The sequence below is a fragment of the Canis lupus genome, chromosome 24, assembly GCF_011100685.1.
Source record: "Canis lupus familiaris isolate Mischka breed German Shepherd chromosome 24, alternate assembly UU_Cfam_GSD_1.0, whole genome shotgun sequence".
NCBI classification, from domain to species: domain Eukaryota; kingdom Metazoa; phylum Chordata; class Mammalia; order Carnivora; family Canidae; genus Canis; species Canis lupus.
The window spans coordinates 45,461,141-45,481,203 of NC_049245.1; the positions used below are offsets into that span (position 1 = coordinate 45,461,141).

At 40.6% G+C, this 20,063-nt stretch overlaps 1 long non-coding RNA gene across 1 annotated transcript; it reads left to right on the plus strand.

Annotated features, from left to right (window-relative positions):
- The first annotated feature begins 215 nt into the window (after positions 1-215).
- Positions 216-15,593, plus strand: LOC111092128. The gene is made up of 4 exons (XR_005377429.1): positions 216-267; positions 7,480-7,554; positions 14,828-14,950; positions 15,490-15,593. It is a non-coding gene; the product is annotated as an uncharacterized LOC111092128 (long non-coding RNA).
- Positions 15,594-20,063: the final 4,470 nt, after the last annotated feature.

Consider the following 20,063-nt stretch of genomic DNA (forward strand, 5'->3'; position numbering starts at 1 on the left):
GTACGTGTATTACATATAAAAATCTTAGAGCATTTGGAAAGTTGAGCTAATAAAGAATAAAAAGTCACAATCCACCATCTGAATGACAGCATTGTTATTTTACTGTATTTCCTTCCAGTATTTTCCTGCAATGTTTTTTATTAGATATTTGCAATCATACTCAGTAACCTTTTGAGTCATGATTTTTAACTTACTTTAAATTTTTTTTTTTGCAGGTGGCTGAATTCCTTCAGCAAAATTATTTTAATGGCCACTAACTACTGAGTGGTTGGTATCGATTTACATACCCCTTTTCTGTCATCTGTATTGCCTCTGTTTGTTTCAAAATGAATGCAGTGGAGAATATTATTCCCCTTCTATTTAAAACAACATCCATTACGTCAGATTTCCACATGTCTGATCCCTGGACTCAATGACAAAAAAAAAAAAAAATTATGATAGCTCTTCATGTGTGTTGAATTGATACTCTCCAAAAGCTTATTGTTCCCATTTGCTGGTTTATCAGATACTTCCAGAAATATATGAGAATATTAATTTCTTTACACCATTGCCAGCACTAGGTATGTCCACTAAAGGCATTTTAACCCAAGTTTAACATGCAAAAGGGACCTGCTGCCTGCGTTAACTCCATCTCTCTGTGTGACAGCCAGGTAGGACATTCCACTCTTCTGGAGAGGACAGTATGTCTCCAAGGAGACCCCCCCCCCCCCAGCAGCTGCTGCTCTAATCGCTAGCTCCTGCCTGAGGCCAGCCCTGATCAGTTGGGACGGACTCCCTAGCATCATGGGGGTGCCTCTCTCATGATGTTTGTGCCATACTCCGCACATCACAAGGCTGTCTACAGCAGAGGATGACTTCTGGGGACGGCCTATCACTTAATCCCCCACACTGACCATCGCAGCACTGTGTGTGCACCAGAGGCCCAATCCAACTTTACACCTAAACTAAAATAACTGAACTAATGAATTGAGAAAATACTTCCATCAAGAGACCTCAACATTTGATAGCTTGTGAGTGGAACCAAGAGATAAAACATTGGGATCCTGGTTCTGGTTTTCGTCTCTCTTTGAATCAGGTATATAGTGACTCATGGGGCCTTTCGGCCTTGGATCCTGTGAAAGCAGGTGATAGGATCAAAGCCTCTTAACCCTGCACTGGGGGGTCAAACTGATGATCCTCTCTCTCTCTCTCCCAGGCCCCCGGGGAGGAGATGTCATATAATGTAGGTTGAAGCAAGATGCCTCTGGACCCCTGCCTTCCTGGTAGGTTAGTAATGTAGAGGAGGAGGCCATGATCCTTGAGGATGCCTGTCCAGGGTCTATCAGATTTATTGATCCATTCATTCGATAGGAATTTTTGTTGAGAATCTTATTCTGTGCCAGTATTGAGCTGCATCTGAGAATGAAGATAAAGGGTGATCAGAAATGACCAGAATAGGGATGTTTAAAAGTACTGTTGTCAGAACTAGTTGTGATAGAGCTCTTAGTGATAAGGAAGTCAGCTGAGCAGGGTTTCTAGTCTAGGAAGCCCTATCGGGATTTGGCATCGCTGGCAACTCCCAAATCCTGGAAAGCATTGCCTCTCATTCTTTACCGAGCATCGGTCACCTGTAAGACTTGTTACTACAAAGTGCCAGGCTCACCCCAGAGTTTCTTAATCATTGGTTCTGGGGTGATGGTGGAGGATTTGCAGTTCTCACAAGTTCCCAGGTGACACTGATGCTTTGGTCCAGGGACCATAATTTGAGAACCGCTGCTTCTTTATATAGAAAATGCACTATTTGCCAGGTGTTCTGCTAACCATTTACTTGCATTATCTCAACCTTCAGAGCAACCTTATCAAGGAACTGTGGGTAGTCCCAACTTCTGAGACAAGGCACCTGAGGATAAAGGGGCTAATAACATGCTTCCACCGACGTAGTTGGTGGGTGGCAGGGTCGGGTCTAGCAGGGCTCTTGTCTCTGGCTTGAGAGCTGAGCTCTGAACCATTCTGCCCTACGTTCCCGGTTCATCCACTCTGGACACCAAGCTGCTCTACTTAGCGGGAACCCCGTGCTTGGAGATTACGTCCAAGTCCATCTTGACCCACCACCCCACCTCTCTACACAGTGGAAGAGCCTTCCTTCAGCGTTCCCAATCTCTGCTTCTGTCCACTCTTAATGTTACTGCATGAAATACTTAACTTTTCACAGATCAGTAAGAAAAATAAAAGACTTTATTCTTCTTCCTTCGACGATGCCTTCTTGAAGTTCTTCCTTTCTTTGTGTGATCCATGTTTCTGACCTCTTCCATTTTCCTTCTGCCTGAAGAACTTTGAACATTTCTCACAGGGCAGGTCCATTGGTGATGAATTACAGCACTTTTTGTTGGTCTGAGACTTTGTTGCTCCTTTATTTCTGGAGGACAATTGTTCTGGATATAGAAAGTGTTTTTCTTTCAACCTTAAATGTTTAATTTCATTCTCTTTGTGCTGGCGTGGCTTCTGATAACTTCACTGTGACTCATAAGCTTGGTCCTCTGTAGGTAAGGTTTTTTGGGGTTTCTGGTTTTTTCCCCTCCTGTACTGTTCTGTCTTGTTCATGATTTTTTGTCTTTGTTTTTCTGTTGTTTGAATAGCATATGCCTAGGTGTGTTTTTTAGGGTAATTTTCAGTTCTTTGGATCTTGGGTTTGGCATCTGTCATTAATTTTGGTTAGTTCTTGGCCATTATTATTTCAAATACTCCTGCTCTGTTCTTTCTCCTCATTTTCCAGTAACATGTTAAACCTTTTAACATTGTCTGGCAGCTTTTGGTTGTTCTGTTCTGTGTGTGTGTGATTTTTTTCTTCTTTCATTTCAGTTCAAGGAGTTTCTGTTGACATCTCCTCACGCTCACTGGTTCTCTCCTCAGCTCTATCCAGCCTACTGATGAGCCCAGCCAAGGCACTCTTCATTTCCTTTATGATGTTTGTTATTTCTAGTATTTTCCTTTCATTCCTTCTTAAGTGTTTCCATCTCTGTGTTTATATTACCATCTGTTCTTGCATGTGCTCTACTTTTTCTGCTGGGGTCCTTAGCATATTAGGCAGAGTTGTTTTAAACCCCTAGTCTGATGATTCAGGGTAATAGGAACCGGTAGAAGGAACAGAGGTAAATAGGCTTTAGGGTGAAGATATGTGTTATCTGTCTCAGAGTGGGACGGGGCTTGATGTGTGCAAGTAGCTATAGGTGAGCACCTCAAATTCCTCTTATGTCCTTGTTTTTGTCTGCTCTTTGACCTTGAACTTCCCCCAAATCCTTCTCTTCACAGACAACCGATGTCTTGGGGCTCTTTCAGCTGTAACTTGGCTGTTACTCTGGAGCCCTACTTGTGTGCTGGAGAGGGGTGGGGAGGATGGGGCATGTTCTATTGTCTTCACATTAAACCTGTGTTTTAGCAGGCCATGTGTCTGGTCTGTGGCCCCTGCAAGTGTTTCTCTCCTGTGGCACGGCTTTCTAGTCCTCTATTTCTTCTGGCCACAGCCTTCTCAATCTTAATGCATTCCCCATGTTGACTGCTTTTTCTGCCTTAGATGAGACAAGGAAGGCCCTTCATCCAGGTGGATGGGCTGGCAGTCTTTCTCCTGCAGACTGGACCTTCCTTAGGAGAAGGCTCTGGGATATTTTGCAAGGATTACTCTTACCCTCCTCTACCAGAGCCAGGAGAGGATCTTTTCCAGGACTTCCACCATGAGAACCTGGGGTGGGAGAGCTTCCCTGATATAAAGTCCACAAAAGGGTGGGGATGCTCCTAATACTGAAGCCCCTAGGAATTTCTCACTCTGAAGCTAGTATGCATTCAGTTTATAGCAATTTGTCAAATTTACTAAGTGTTACCACCAGTTTATGGTGCCTGGCGAGCCAAGCTCAGCTGTGTCTATCTGGGTTCACCTGCTTCTCCACACATTGGGCTGGTGGTGTGGCAGAGGAAGAAATGTTCCTCTACCCTCTCAGGGCCCCTGACCGGGTCAGCTCTCCCATGAGCGCTTTAAGATCCCACTTCATAGGGGAAGGGTGAGGGGAAGGTCAGAACGACTTCCTGTTCCTGACATTTTCTCAAATTCCTTCAGCTTGAAATATTCAATCTGCCAAGGTGCCATATTTTTGGAATAGCATATCCTGAACCCCATTAGTGGTTGGTTTACCCTGGGAACTCCGTTCTCCAATGGGTCCAAGGAAAGTCATTGATTTTTAGTCTGCCTGGCTTTTTCTTATTAGAAGTGTTCGAGAAGTGACGTCCAGGCTTTTTATACGTAAAAACTTGAAAGGAGAAGTCCCTTCTTTATAATTGAAGGGCTAATTCCCACTTTCATGAATATCTCAAAATATATTACCCATAATCTCCTTCAGATGATACTTCATGTGCTCAGAGAAACCCAATTTTTAGCATTTCCAAATGAGTTAGAGACTCCTGGTTTTCTCCCAGGAAGCACTGCATACATGTCTGCATTACCTTGCACGCTGAATGAGAGAGAGAATTAATTCAGAATAGCACTCAGTGAGGGAGAATTAAGGTGCTAAGACCATAGGAAGCCATAGGAGTCACTTCTCTCTGGGTCATATATTTGAAACACTGTAATCAAATGAGCCCCAGATATTTTTATATTATCTGCATGAATTATGTCTAGTCACTAGTTTCCATCTTCCCAGAGACGCTGTATTGAAGCACATCAACACAAACATATTTGAAAACTGGTATACTTTTGCAACTGAGATTAAGATACATTATCAAGAAAGTACTAAAGATTTCCTCCACTCCTTCCTTCCCCTGGTGGCAACCCCACCGTAGGATCTATACCAAGAGCCTTTCTTGCCAATGCTTGCAATCTGCAAATTACATGCAAGTTGTTAAAACGGCGCCTGGAGGCCCTTATCAGCCTGTTAAGGCTTCTACATGTTTTGTTTGGTGGAGAGGAATAAAGCAATTAAAATCAGGATGAGTTCTATCTACACACTACATTTAATGTAACATCTTGGATACTTCTCTATATGAAAGTCTCTGTCCAACACTTGGGAGCAGAAAGGGGCAGAGTCCTTCCCGAAACCTCTGCTCCCAGGGAGGGGTGAGACCTTTAACAAAGTTGGGAAGCTTCCCCTCCTCTCCCCCTAAATCATGTATTCTGTGGGAAGAAGTCTTCAATTGATTTCTCTAAACAACTCTGTGTGGTAGGAAGGCAAAGACAGTGGATTACAGGGTATTAAGGACCTGGGTGTTTGGGGAAGAAAAAGGAGGCAATTTCAGGTGCTGTGGACTTAATAAAATGGACTCAGATAGTGACAGCAGCATTTTCTGATGTGCAATTGGCCACTGGGGACCCTCATGAGGAATTCATTTAGTACCCTGCAACTTCCCAGACAGGAAGGATTTGTTTTGACTAATTGTAATCTCTAATGAAACCCCAAATGCACCTCTGGTAAGCCATATGAGTGTATTACCTTGAAAAAAATCCAGAATCTGGGTGCAGATCATTCCACCTGCTTCCCTAGGGTACACCTGGAGCTAGCTGGTCTGCCTGCAGGTTTGCCAACTTATTCTCCATGTTTCCCCCACACCAAAATGGCTTGTTCTATGCTAGCCAAGTGATTCTGGCAATGATCCAGATAGGGCAGCCATAGAAAGACACAGACATTTTATCTTGGAGATCTTTGACAAATGTGCTTTAGGAAGAAATAAGTGATTTGAATTATTATTGAATTTTCCACTCTTTTATTCAGCTGCTTAACTGATCCATCCATTTAGATGTCACATGAACCTCAAATCTGACATGTCCTAAATAGAAGGCTGGATGCTGATCCTATGACCAATTTCACCAGCATTTTCTCTGTTTCTCCCTCTGCAGTGGGTCTTCCACAGAGTTTCAATGACAGGTTTTCTCTGAATCTCCAAAGAGTTTTTTCTTGACCATCTGCTATGGATGGTTGTGTCCAAAGGGAGAATTTGTTCTCTCTGTGTGATCTGGGAGATTGGTCTTCTTTTGCCTTTAGACTCAGACTAGGAATTAAACCATAGGCCCCCTGGATTCTCAGGCCTTCAGACTTGGACTAGGACTCTATCACCGGCTTTCCTGGGTCTCCAGCTTACAGACAGCATTTGATGGGACATCTCAATCCCCATAATTCCATGAGCCAGTCCCTTTACATAGATTATCTATTTAATATATCCTATGTCTATTCTATATTTGTATCTATTACATATACACACATGCCCTACATACATCTATATGTAGATATAGATCTATGTCTAGTCTATCTCTGTATTACATATACACACACTCATACATATATACACATGTACATATATACACATCGAGGATATCTGTCATCCATCTGTCCATCCATCCATCCATCCATCATCAACCTATCTACCTACCTACCTACCTATGTACTGTATTGATCCTGTTTCTCTGGAGAACCCTGACCACTACAGTAATTATGGTTAAATGAAGCCAAAAGGATGGGGACCTATTAGATAGGATTGGTGGCCTTATAAGAATACAGAATCTCTCCTTCTCTCCATATGCAAGAACTGAAGACAGGCCACATGAGAACACAGGGAGAAGGCAGCCATCCGCAAACTAGGAAGAGGGACCTTGTCAGACCCTGATCATTCTGGCACCCTGATCCTAGACCTCCAGCCTTCAGAACTATGAGAAAATAAATTTATTTAGTTTAATCCAGCCAATATGCAGTATTTTGTTATGGCAGTCCGAGCCAACAAAGGCCTGATAGGAAGCAGACCCATTCCCTCCTCCATCATGGCACCTGGCATCTGCCTGTATGGCACTGATCACAATCTGTGAACATTTTGCATGTAGTCTGCCAGGGAGGATAGGAATGAGGGTTCTTGCACACATCACTCATCTCTCAGGCTCCTTCCTCACTTCTGGACAGCAGTGCCAGGCAAAACTTGTGAGCAGCACATGTTTATTGAACAAAAATAATTTGAGGATGTCAATCCTATCTAGAAGATATTAATGCTTCCTATATTTGCATACAGTTGAACAATATTCAAAATACCTGCATGTTCTGAATAAATCTTTTCAGAAGCTATGAAATGGTAGGCAGGGCATTAGGGTATCCAGAGAGTTATGTCTCATTTCAGAGGGAGAACATTCAAAGCAATTCAAACCCAGTGTTCTGCGTGAAGAGGGAGCTTTGAGGATCTGTTTCATAAATAATAGACAAACAAGTAGAGCAAAACAGGCAAAGATACAAAGAGCAAGAGAAAAGAAAAAAAGAAGATGTGTAGAAGAAAACAAAGGGAGGTAGAATATATAAATTAAAGACAGAAACTATCAGAGATGCAGAGACTGTGGGATGGGGCATGAGGGCATTTGTGGCAGTGGTGTGGGAAGTTCAGAACCTTTGACGGAAGGGAGCAGGGGACTGGCCCCTTCCTGATAGGACGTTTGGGGCATCAGACTAGAACACAACTTCTGATAGTGTGCGTCTGTCTCCACAGCTGTCAACTCTGTGCTGAAACAATGGCCTGAGGACTACGGCCTGAGTCGCATCTTCACCACAGGCTGAATATTTTGTGAGTACTTATTGTCTGTAGAATGGCTACCTGGTACCATAACCTAGGGACAAAGGAAAAGCTTGGACCTCACTTCATGACCACAAAGAGTCTGAATTAAATGGCTCTCTTAGTATGGTGGCCAACTGCAGGGAAGAAGGTACTCTAAATCAGATGGTCTCCTGTATTTGGGAGTTGAGACTGCTTGGGTTTGCTCGCCCAGTTTCCTCATGGACTGAAAACAGACATTCAGAAGATGTGTGTGTATGAACTTTGGGACATCCTCACATTTCCATACCCACTTCATTTCTCCATTATTGGGAAGTGCTTTCTATCTGGCCTCATCAGACAATGTGCTGAATTATGGAGATCAAACAGGTACCCTGAACGTTTAGTACTCAGTGGGTGCAGGCACACACTCACTGTACACAGACTTCTCTTTGTGGCTACTGAAAACAACTTTTTTTTCCCCCCTTAGCTCCTCTCTCCAGAGTAATAATCTTGTAAAGCCTACATATCCCAAAAGTAGGTTTTTTGGGGGGATTCTGATGATCTGGATAATTGACACCAAGGTGATCCTTCTGATATCAATCAGGAGGACATCTGGATTTCTAAACTAGGACAAGCACTTCTTATGAGATCACTGTGTGTTCCCAATCTTTTGCTTTAAAAAATGAAGAGAATTTGATTTCTCTTTCTTTAGGCATATTTGCAAGTTATCCAAAAACAGGGTATCTCTGCAAATTCTCTGTGCTGCCTATTCTTTGCCACAGTTTGCTCAGGAAATGAGTCTGATGATTGGCTGCCACTTGACATAATGTTAGTGTGGCCAGCAGGAAGGAAAACCAAGCATAAACAGACCCTGTTTGCTGATAGGACTGGAAAGATGCTCCAACTCAGCGGCATCAAGCCATTAAACTTTATTTTTGTTTTTTTTTTTAAACTAGAGCCTGAATTAAAATGTGAAGTGAATGCAAGAAATCCGCTAAGCCAGATTAGTACTGAACCTCCAGTCAAGATCATCACTCTGTCATTAGATCTGGCTGTGGGTGGTGTGAAAAGTATAAAGTCTGGTTACTCCTCCTTCCACCTACATTAATCTAAATTACCTGATAAGATTAAAAACAATCCTTTCAGTGGTGGTAGAAGTGGACCTAAGGTGAAAGATTTAAGGCAAGAACCATCACAAGGATGTCTTGACAAGGTAGAGCCAAAAGCCCTCGACGTCTTTGTTCTGAGGGTTGAAAGGAACTATCCTTAGAAACCCACACTGGAGGTGGTATGGCTCACCCGAGAGGACCACAGGGGAGGGTCACTGGGACCACAGCAACAGAGGCAACGCAGTGACTATTGGGCTAATTAATAACAATGACTGTGAAAGGTCATGAGTAAAGAATTGAAGAATCGAGGAAACTAATATTTAAACGCCACACAACGTGTGATGCTTAATTCAGAGAGCAAAGTCCAAGCCTGCAAGCGAAAGATTTCACATTAAATGAAGTGCAATTGGAATAGGACTCGGTGGGTATTTCACTTTGCCTTGGTCTTAGGTTAAGTAATTAAAATCAGCATCAGGTTCTGCCTGGAAGCTAGGGCAGCTGAGCAACAGCTAATTGTTACAGAAGCAAAATTAGCAGATGATCAAAGAAAATTTCAGAATTTCTTGCCAGAATGAATACGCGTGAAATTCTATCCTCTGGTCTAACAAAATACATACAGGATAGAATTAAATTTAGCTAATTAGATTAAGAATGAGTGAACCCATAATTTTGATTTAGTAGGCTGCACAAACATAGATGGAGCACTTGTCATAAAATGGTAGAAGGTCCGTGTTGTGAGGACCCTGTCAGCTGGTCTAGTTTCGCCATTAAGTGCTTCGCTCCCCCTGATTTTAATTCCTTAGACATATCATTGTCTATATCATTGTCTGCTTAAAGCCCCCCAGAGACGGGGACCACACCATCCCTACCCCAGACTCTGAAATGGAGGTGGGAAATACCTAGAAGGACAATGATATGCTGTTAAACTCAAGGAGGACCTTGGAAAAGGAGAAACTGACCAGGAGAGGGTAATAGGATGAGTGAGATGAGCCAAGAAAACAGCGTAGTGCAACAGCAGGTGTGGCCACACGCACAGCAGTGTGGGATGGGAAGGAGCTGGGGATGGGTAGAGCTCGTTATTGGAAGGGTGGCTTTTCCAGCAGGGATTGACTTCCTTTGCTTTGCTTCCATCAAGGAGGCTGGGCTCATCCCCAAAAGTCTGGACTTATAGAAGCCAGATGTCCCAGAGAGTTTGTTGCATGATTTGGGCCACTGCATAGACTCCTCCTTCATCAATTCTGCACCTTTCTCTTAAACTGTATCTGTTCATCATGTAGAGGGTAGAAATTTAAAATCTTTTTAATGATCAAGGATTACTTAATAAATAAGAACATGCAGAAGGCTTAAATGTTTAGTTCAACGGATTTTGTCCGTTGTATGCACTCATGTAATCATCAGCAAAACAAGATGGGGGACACTTTATCATCCCCTAAAACTTCCCAAGTCCTCTTTCCAGCTGATCCCCTTGAAAAGGAAAGCACTTTTGATTTCTGTCACTATAGTTAGCTTTATCCTTAGATCTCATATCAATGGAATCATATAGAACACATTCTTTAGTATCTTTTTTTTTAATAATCTATCCATGGGTTATTGTATTTTAACAATTGTTCTCTCCTTCTCATCGACAGGTAGCATTTCATTTTATGAACATACCTCAATTTGTTCATCCAATCACCTGTTGATAGACATTTGGATGGTTTCCAGTTCTGGGCTATCAAAATGAAGATCATTATGTGCCTTCTTGTACAAGTCTTTCCGCAGACACAAATTTTCATTTTTCTTCAGTAAATTCCTAGGGGTAGAATTGCTGGGTTATAGAGGAGTTGTTTATTTAACTTTATACAAAACTGCCAAGAAGCTATTTGAAGTACTATTCTACACACCTACCCAGCAGTGTGCGAGGGTTCCACATCCTCGCCAGCACTGAGCACTGTCAGGAATTTTGACTTCAGTCATACCAATGCCTGTGAAGTGGTACTTAGTTCTAAGAGGCATTTCTCTGGTAAGGGTTGGTGTGAAACATCTTTCTGTGTGCTTATAGTGTCTGTTCAAGTCTTTCCCCCACTATTTTAATTGGGGTATTTGTCTTATTAGTTATTGGAGCTATTTAAACATTTTGGAGCCAAGTCCTTTGTTAGATAAAATTGTGAAAATTTTCTCCTTTTTTGTGGCTGTGTATTTATAATGGTGTCTTTCAAAGAACACATTTAAAAAATGAATCCCATTTAACTTTTATTTTCCCTTTTTTTGGTACATGTTGTTTTATCTAAGAAATCTTGGCCCACCTTAAGGTTGTGAAAATATTGTTTTCTTCTAGAACATACATGGTTCTAGGTTTTACATTTAGGTCTAGAATCCATCATGATCATTATCTGGTATGGAGCAATGTGGGTAAAAAATTCATTCTTTCTCCTCATGCAGGTATGTAGTTGTTTCACATTTACTGAACACATTTTCCTTTCTATAATGAAGTGACTTGGTGCCTTTCTCAACAATCAATGTAGTGGTCTATTTCTGGACCTTTTATTCTGCTCCTTTGATGTGTGTTCTAGTCACATAATTTTAATATTTGTTTTCCTTATTATTCAGCTGATCTACTTTCTATTTTTCCTTGTGATATACTCTTTGACACATCGTTTGGTTGTATTTTGCTTAATTTTCAGCCATTTTGAGATTTTTTTAGATGTCATTGTTTTATGCACACTATTTTGGTCAGAGGCAGCTTCTGTATATTTTGAGTCTCTTGATATTTACAGAGATTTGTTTTTATAACCTGTCATTTTACTTTATCTTGGTGATTGTTCAATGTGTATTTGAATACTCAAGTTTATTGGTAGTGCTAAGCAAATGTTTTATGTCCTCATACATTTGTATTTTAGTTGTTCTAGTAATTACTAAGAGAGAAATGTTAAAATCTCCAACTAAGACTCTGGATTCATCTGTTTCTCTGATCTCTGCCAATTTTTACTTACATTTTCTCAATCTCTTGTTATTTGTATGACATTCAGGATTGTTACATCTTCTTCATGAATTGACCTTGAATAATTATGAAACAGCCCTCTTTGTCTCTAGTAATGCTACTTGTCTTATTTTTTTGATATTAATGTAATTTTCTTATGCTTATTTTTGGCCTGACACATCTTTCCCGCCCATTTACTTTCAACTTTTATGTCTACATTTAGATTTCTAGTAAATAACAACATACAGTGGAGCTTCATTTTTTTCCCTGCTAAAATTTGACAATCTCTCTCTTCCAATGCAATATTTCATCTTCTAACTTTTCATGTAGTTGTTAGTATGGTTGGGTTTAAGTCTGCCATTTTGTCTTTTTTTTCTCTATTTGTTCCACCTACTCTTTATTGTTCTCTTCTGTTTGCTGGGTTAACTGGATAATTTTGTAGTGTTCTTCCTCCAGTCTTTGTTAGTTGTATCTTTTGTATTTTAGTGGTTGCTCTAGATGTTACAATAGTCATCTTTAAGTCATTACAGTTTTATTTTTTATTATTTTTTAAAAGATTTTATTTATCCATGAGAGACACAGAGAGAGAGGCAGAGACATACAGAGGGATAAGCAGAGTCCTTGCAGGGAGCCCGATGTGGGACCCAGTCCCAGGACAGGATCACGCCCTGAGCCAAAGGCAGATGCTCAACCACTGAGCCACCCATGCATCCCTAAATCATTACAGTTTTAAATAATATCTTACCACTTTATGAACCACATAAATATAACCTTGGAATTCCATCCAACCCCCATAACATTCTGTGCTTTGTCATATATTTTACTTCTGCATATGTTAACAACCTTTCAATACTGTATTACCTGTGTTTTGAACACTCAAGAGTCTAGTATCATAACCCTAGTCTAGTCCCATAACCCTAAACAATGTCCTTTCACCTACTTTTGGAAGTGTATATCTGTTGGATATGAAGTATTTCAGCTTTTACCTAAAAGTATCTTCTACATTTCTTAATTTTGAAATATGGCCCTCCCTAGCTTCTGTTGAGATGTTAGCTTCCACTCTTCTCAGTGTTTCACTGTATACATCTTCTCCCCCATGAACACTTGTAAGACTCTCTACATTTGATTTTGGAAGTTGGATTAAGATGTGCCAGGATATGGTTTTCTTCCTATTCACACTGCTCAGGATTAGCAGAGACTCTTGGATATCCAGGCCGATGTCCTTCATCATTTTAGTAATTGCCAACTATGATTTCAAATACTTTTCTATTAGACTATTTGGTATTCAATCATAGTTCTAGGACATCCTCCTCCATTATAAAAATGCTCTTCTTTCCATTTTGTGCTTCAGTGTGAATAGTTTATTTCATCCTTTCTTCACTGATCCTTTCTTCTGCTGTGTCATCTTTTTAAGCCTGTCAAATGAACTATTAATATTTTGTATGGTGTTTTCAGTTATTGCATTTCTAATTGTTATTTAAGGTATTCATTTTTCTGCAAAAATTTTCTATCTATTCACATGTTGTCCATTTTATGCCAGATTAAAAAAAAATTAGGTAATCTCTTTGCCCAAGGTGGGGCTCAAACTCATGACCCTGAGTTCAAGAGTCCCATGTTGCACCAACTGACCCTGAGATCAAGAGTCCCACACTCTACCAACTGAGCTAGCCAGGCATCCCTGTTTTACACTGGATTTTTGAGCACATTTTTCAGAGTTGTATCAAAAGGTTCTTGTCTGCTATGCAACAGTAGGCTATCTATGGCTTTGTTCTAATGACTGTTTTCTTTTGTTAATGGGTCACCTTCTCCTCCTTTTCCTAGGCCTCACAGTTTTTAATTATGCTCCAGCTTTTGTACATAAAAGAATAGTTGACATTGTATAAACAGCATTTGTCTCTGAAATGTTCCTTTGTCTGGATGCTGGTGTGGGGGCAGGGTAGTCTAATCTGTGGTGGGCCTGGGCCAGGTCTTTGAGAGCATTCATTTCATTAAGGATGTTCATTCGGTTAGGTTTCATTTGTTCTCACCTCTCTCACGGATCTTTAAGAATCGTGACACTGTGGCACATTGATCTTGCTCTCATCATTTATATGGTATCAATAGTCTCTGGTGATTTTCTACATATGTATGCCAGTAGATTTCTATTATCTTTGTATTATTATACTGACAATTTTATCAATCACAACAGTGTTTTGCATCAATGTTAAGGAATTAAGCTGTAACATAAATGCATGGATAGGCTGCATTTTCCAGGAAAATAAGGATGGGGATTGGAACCTGTGAGTTATGTGGAATACTGTGTTGATTGTTTTACTGAACAAGGTAACAATTTTTGGCAGGCGCTGTTGGATGCCAGCTGGTTTCCATATCTATTTAAAAATTTACACTCAATACAAGGAATCCATATTTATCAATCTGCTCTCAACCTGAGTAATCTGAGGCCAGCTGTGAGTCACATAGTAAGATCCAAACAACAATCCAGTGAGGCTTTAGTGAGCCCAGGCTCTGGGGAAAAGAGCTGAGGCTTGGATGGGGGCACCGTTAGGGGCTGATGGCAACTCCATGATTGTGGGGATTAAATAAGAAGCCAGAGTCACATGCAGGACATGTGCATTTCAGGGGTATAGGACAATAGGCTGGGGGTAATAGAGGTGGCTATGAGAATCAGGCTTTTTCTCAGAGTATCTAAGGGGCAAAATCCATTCAAAAGGCATTTACTGAGAATTTATTACATTTCAGACTATGGGTTAGAACAAACTAATATTAGGTATGTTTATGTACCACCAGTGGTTTCTTCAGGAACTCTGCTAAATGTGGTATGTATATTATTTCAATGGATCTTCGACACAACCCCATGAGATAGGGACTGCCCTTATGCCTCTGCTTTAAAGGCTTATAGAGACTTGCACAGGGTAAGTAACTCTCTGAAGTTTACAAAGCTAGTAACATGCAGTGGAGCTAGGGTTTGACTCTTAGCCAAATTCAGAATAATTCTAATTTACAGATGAAGAAATTGAGACACTGTGGCAGGTGCTATGCAACAGACCATGCATTTCATATGAGCAAAGATGGCATTTATTCAGTTTTACCTTTTTGTATCCCATGCCTAATATAATGTCTGGCACACTGTAGACTCTCAAAAAACTATGAAATAAGAATTAATTGATCAATGAATGCTAGGAATACTAGAATGAGTCCTTACACTTCTGTCCACCCCTTGCCCCCTGTATCATAGGGGAGATGAACAAGAATATCACAAGGACCTCACAGGATGTGAGAGAAATCTAGGTAAAGTGTACTGTTGTTGCCACATCCTGTTCCTTTTGCTGTCTCTCCCATGAAACTCAACTTCCTGATGGTGAGTCTGCATGTATTCATTTTTTATTCTCATCTGACACAGAGCAAGCAGCTCAATAGATGGCTGAGCATAAGTGTCAAATGGAAGAAGCAGGTAGTGATGTCTGAACAGAGTTTGTTTTAGGATAAATTGGACAGGATTTTGCCTACTGGTAAAGAGAAAGAGCTTTTGCCTAGACTGAGGAATTGGATATTGCTGAGATCACAAGAACTAAAGACCACATAGTCTTAGACTAAGTAAATTCAAGAGAAGACAAGAAGGGAGATGGTGGGGAGGAAGGAAGAAGAAGAGGAAGGGAGGGAAGGGAAGGATAAAGGTGAAGGCATGGAGGAAGAGTGAGCAACTTGTTAACCAAACCCTTACACCAACCATGTCTGAACACCAACACCCTTGGGCTTCCCTGTTACAAGTTCATGAATTCCCTATTTTGATATCTCTAGTTTCAATTTGGTTCCCATTTAACAACTGAAAGAATTCTAACTAAATTGATAAGGTTCTGTTCAGTGACTGTGTTAACCTATTTTTTTGCATCTGTTTAGAGCAACAGTTGGCAAACTGAAACCAGTGTGCCAAATCTGGATTACCGTTTTTGTCCGGCCCAAGAGCTAAGAATAAGAATGGTGACTGCATTTTTAAATGGTTGGAAAATAAAAAGAATATTTCATGATGTAAAAATTGTATGAAATTCAGATTTCAGTGACCTAAATAAAGTTCTATTGGAACACAACCAAACCCATCCATTTCTGCATTGTCTGTGGCAACTTTATGCTCCAATGAGGCAGAGTTGAGAAGTTTGACACCAAATGGCCCACAAAGTGTAAAATATTTACTGTCTGGCCCTTTACAGAAAATGCGGGCTGACCCTGGCCTAGAGCATCTAAAGCAGAAAACACTGACAAATAAGGGTCACTAAGGATATGACTTGCACTGGGGGAGGAGAGGGGATGGAAGGCCCCATGTTTATTCCAGGATGGCACCTCTAACCCCTCAGGGATTAACCTCAAAGTTTCTCTGTCCTTCATCTTCTTTTGCTTCTTCTCATTTTGATGCTAGTGTGTTTCAAGCTCTTTGGGGCACTTATGACTGGAAAGAGTACTTGACTGAGGATCCAAAAACCATGTGACCCTAGGCTACCACCCCACCTCCTTGATCTCCAGTCATCTCATTAGTGAAGTGGGTTATTGCATAAAGCCTATTTCATAGGTTGATTCTGATGATTAAATGAAATCAGGGTACACATATGGTCTACAGAAATGGTCACAAATGCTTTCTTCACTCTTATGGTGAGAAATGAGTGAAATACACTTTGGAAAGGCATTGAGACAGCTGAAGGAAAGTAACTTTTATTTATTTTTTTAAAGATTTTATTCATTTATTCATGAGAGAGAGAGAGAGAGAGAGAGGCAGAGACCCAGGCAGAGGGAGAAGCAGGCTCCATGCAGGGAGCCTGATGTGGGACTCGATCCCAGGACTCCAGGATCACACCCTGGGCTGAAGGCAGGCATTAAACTGCTGAGCCACCTAGGGATCCCCCAGGAAAATAAATTTTAATGTTGTAATAATGACCACATGTTCAGTTAGACACCAAATGACTCTGGATTCATCACATCCCTCCATTTTGGATTAACTAGTTTTATATGGCAAGTTTAATCTAGTCCCTTTGAAAAATTTAGAATAGCACAAACATCAACAGTGAAAAGTACCGCTCCTTTGGGTCCTCCTTACACATTCTACCCAAAGGCAGACATAGTCACCATTTTATCAACTTCAGACAGGGTCGCTGCATGTCACCAGTGCATATATGTTGTGTGTATGAACCTACTACACACAGTCCCTTTTATCCACATCCCCCATACTGATGTGAATGTCCCTTAACACTCCGATCTGTACCTGGCTATGTTTACTTTAAAAACACGTATTTCCACATTCACCAGAGATGAATGTTCAAGAATATTTAAAGCAGCACTATTTGTAAAAGCAAAAAATTGGAAAGAACCCAGATATCCATCAGCAGGAGAATGAGTAAATAAATTGTGGTGTATTTATACAACAGAATATTTTCCATTAATAAGCATCCACAAACTACAGCTGTAAGTAACAATGTAGACAAATCTCATAGACATTCCCCTGATAGAAAGAATTCAGACATGAAAGAGTAGATGGTTCCAACACTAATCCCTGACATCACCAGTTAGGATGGTGGTCCCCCTGGGTATGAGGGAGGTAGAGGAGAAGGGGGCTCTAGGGGACTGCAGTATTCTGACACTTGGTGTGGGTGTTGGATACCCATGTGTGTGCACTTGGTGAAAACTCATCATCCCTCATGGCTATGTAAGTATGATTTTCGTAAATAAAATTCGTACTAGAAATTTAAAAGAGCACATATCTTAGAAATTGAATTCAGACCATATGGGTTTACTTCCTTCTCTTTCCTAGCTGTGGAGACCTGTACTGTACAGATGGCCGGCACTTCCCTCTCATCACTGCCCTTCTGATGCACCGTGAGGTGGTTTCCGGCTATTTGCTGCCGGATGCTATTTTCCAAGACATTTTCTAATCACCCGTTTGAACGGAAACAGGCTGTCTTGAGCACAGAATGAATTCTGCCCTGGAGATACCAGGAGGCAGGTGGGCCTGTTTCAGACCACCGCGCAGGTGGGTAGGGCCCTGACCCGTCCTGAAGCTGCACAGGCATCCTGTGGGCAAACATACCGCCTGCACATTCGCGTCGTTGCTAATGGGTATTCCCAAGGCAGGGTGCTGTTATTTGCATTTTCTCGTTGTCATGAATGCCCAAGTGCTCTGAATATTAATGAAACCATTCATAGCCTCCTTTGCAGGCTTAAAATATTCAGCATCAAACATACTGTTTTGTTCCCATTTCAACCAAGTTTAATTTCTCTTAACCAGCTTTGTTTTTGTAAAGCCAAATTAATGTATAATTTCAGTGTTTAAATCTCAATTCTCAGCAATTCACGACAGATTGCAAGTGACTATGATTTGTCCGTTAACACCTAATGGGTTGAAATAATTTATTGCACAAACATTTCCAGGAAAACGACGCCGCTTGAGCAAAAGCAAATCAGGAAATGTTACTTGTTTATCTAATAAACTACCCTGGGGTGAGCGAGTACATTAGCATTGCACAAACTTTGTGACTTATTCATCATCACTATTTATTATTAAAACTTTATCTGTTTCAACTTAGTGAATGGCTGCCTTGGGATACACTGCTTGCAGCAACAACAAGAAAATAAAGTTTATGCAATTTGCATAATACTGTACAAAGAATATTAGCTTAGAACAATATGAATCCCTGGATCATTTGCAGCCCTTTGGTGTTTAATGTTGGTAAATATTTAAATAACAGCGTGCCTGTATAATTATAAAGATTTCTCTTTCTAATCTGCTTGTGATGCACAGCTGCTGTAAATCACCTGGATCCCATGGTTTGGCTGGGAGAACGTTAGGGGTGATGAAGAGGCACTTGTTGCTTTGGTTGGTGAGGAAGATGGTGACCTGAAAGCACAGGAGTGGGGGGGCGGTTGAGACAGGAGCTCAAGGTGCTCTTTCTTCTTCTTTACCCTTTATAGGGGCATCTCTGTTTCATACAAATTGGGTCCTGCTTAGAATACGCCTGGATTCTCTCTCATGTTGAGCTTTTTGCATATACAGAAAAGATAGAATTGAACCTCAGGATCTTTGCACATGCTGCTTTCTCTTTGGTGGTTCTCCCTTCAAATCACCTGCTTGTCCCTAATTATACCTTACTCATTGTTCTAGCCTCAGGATAAACCTCCATATCTTTCCTGACCCCCACTACCCTGCCTGGCTTGGTCTTCCTACCATGCAATTTCATGATGCCTTGCATTTCTCCTTCCAATCTTCCTTATTCAAATGTCTTTTTTCTCCTCTGGACTCTAGGCCAGAGGAGGGGAAGAATGTGTCTGTGTTGGATAGTGCTGTGGCCAGGGCGTGGCAGATGGTAAAAGCTGAATTACATTTTTGTTGTAAAGTGAACAGATGAATACCTACAGTCATCCATTTAAAGAAATGTCTACATAATCAATAATCATATGCTTTATTACCTTTCAAATTAGACAAATTAAAAAATAAATTACAACCCCTAGCATTGGTGAGAATTTAGGGACTTGAGAACTCTCAAACACTTTAGGAGAATGATTCCACAGCATGAAGCAAAAGTCCAAAAGTGATTATTTTATTTTTTGGCTCGGTGAATACATTCATGGGAATTTATACTAAAGCAGTAATTTGGGAATGTGTGAACACATTTGGTTCCAGAGATATTCATCACATTGTTGTTTAAATTTGTGAAAAATTGTAAACCTCGTAAATGGTCAACAACAGAGGATTAGCGGAGAGAGCTACAATTCACCTAAATGATGGGACAGTAGGAAGGAGCTAAAACAGTAATTCAGAAATATTTTCATGACATGGGAAGAGGTTTACGATCTATTCTGGAGGGAATAAAGTAAATACAAAGCCTTATGCAACCATGATTCCATTTTTGTAATAACATTCATATACAGAAATGACAAGAATCATGTATGTTAAAATGTTAAAGAAATTAATTACCTGTGGTGTGGTGAAATTTTTCTTTTTTTTTTTAAGATTTATTTATTTATTCATAAGAGACACAGACTGAAAGAGAGGCAGAGACACAGGCAGAAGGAGAAGCAGGCTCCCAGGGAGCCTGATGTGGGACTCGATCCCAGATCCCGGGATCAGGACCTGAGCCGAAGGCAGGCACCCAACCGGTGAGCCACCCAGGGGTCCCGAAATTTTGCTTTTAATGTATCCTTTCTGCAAAATCAAAAGCGAAATGAAAGAAATGAACCTATGCACTAAACCACTGTGTGGCTTAAGACACACAGAGGAATTAATTTAAGTGAATATACAAAACAGTCATTTGGCTGGACATCTTAGCGGAATATATGCTAAGGACAAAAAGAACATCAAATAAATCTTCTTTCCTTTCCAGTAATTATATTGTTAATTATTATATTGCTATTTCTATTTGGAAGCTACTTAAGTAAATTATAGGAAGACACAAGAAATTATGTTAATGTCATCAGTAAATAAGATATTCAGC